The sequence below is a fragment of the Pygoscelis adeliae genome, unplaced genomic scaffold (assembly GCF_000699105.1).
Source record: "Pygoscelis adeliae isolate BGI_AS28 unplaced genomic scaffold, ASM69910v1 Scaffold1222, whole genome shotgun sequence".
Taxonomy (NCBI): Eukaryota; Metazoa; Chordata; class Aves; order Sphenisciformes; family Spheniscidae; genus Pygoscelis; species Pygoscelis adeliae.
Genome location: NW_008824214.1, coordinates 12,525 through 14,060, shown reverse-complemented (window position 1 = coordinate 14,060; position 1,536 = coordinate 12,525).

Here is a 1,536-nt window from a genome sequence, read left to right as displayed (position 1 = left end):
CCGCGGGCCCGGCTGCTCCCGGGGTACGAGCCCCTGCACGGGGACGATTCGAAGGAGAGGTCGGGGGCACGATCTGCCCCTTCTGGCCCAGAAGAAGAGAGAAGCCACCACGGCAGCTACCCCAAAATCTATTGGTTTATTGTATAAAATCATACATACAAACCACAGCGCCGTACGGCGATTTATCCTTTCAGCTTGGCATTTAATTACGTAGCCTGAACAAGGAGAACAACCCATTTTGGATGCCGAGAAAACCTGGATTTGTTCATTTTGTCGCCCTCCGAGTGGGACCCGGAGACTGAAAACCAAAATTGCCAAAAACACACGCCACGGAATATCGGGTTTTCCTTTTCCCTTCTGCCAGGGCGAATGGAACAGAGCGGCTGCCGGCAGTAGCGAGGCATCCGAAACAGCTCGCGTACGACCGGGCACCGCAGGACGGGAGAGCCGCGGGGAGTTTGGCTTAAAAAGCATTAAAATCCCGACGCCCCAAACACTCGGAAGCGCGGCGAAAAGCAAAGAGCACCAGGCAGGGCACAAAAACCTGCCGGCGGAGGGGGCTGGGAGGTTTCTCGGGAGTTCGCCTCCCTCGCGAGGTCAGGCCCTGGGATAAATCGCCGTCTCACGGGGCGGAACGCTACACGCCGGCGTGGAAGCGCTGGTAGGGAGAGGTTCGACTCGGCGCTATTTCTAGGGCAAGCGATTAAATCCGAATACAAGGTCTAGGTATTGCCAGCCGGGGAAAAAAAAACAAACCACCAAACCCAAAAACCAACTCCACACCGTTTACAATCACATTTATAAACGCGTTAAACATTAATACTGTCGTGTAAAGAGGCTGCATATAAAAAAATATATAAAAAAAAACCAAAATAGGCTTGTTAGGACGAGAATACAAAACTAGAATACCTACAGATAATGCAATTTTTTAAAATCTCCATCTCAAAACAAAGACTATTGCTCGAATATCTGCCTCCGGTCAAACATACTGCGCGAGAGGCTGCTGCAGGGAAAGGAGAGGGCGCGAGGGGCGGCTGGCTAGGGGCGGCGGGCTGCGGAAACAGCCGAGTCCCGAAGGCTTTGTACCTCTACCCAGGGGAAAAGAACCGGAGGACGCTCAAAGCTGCGCTGGAGAAAGGAGAACTGAGGTCTGCCTTCCACTTATATTCCTGCCGAGACGCTGCTGGCTCTTCTGGGCTACGTATTGGAAGAGTAGGAAGTGACAGGGGAGGGACCTTGAAGAAGTCGCTACTTTCTTGACTGAACTTGAGCTGTAGGAACACTTTAATGTCAGAAAGGGCATTTTTTAAAATCTAAACATCATATAGATTTAGTACGGATACGTATATTCATTTAAAAAAATAGTGCATCTAGAGATTTCTGTTTCGGCAACGTTTTGCTCCATCGCCGCTGTTACAGGGAAGGGAACAAGCTCCGAAGCGGGCGCTCCCAGCTCCACGAGCAGCACAGCTCCCGCCGTCACCCCCTCTCCTCGTTCGAGGCTACGCTGCCCGAACGCTCCAGGCCCAGGGGGGG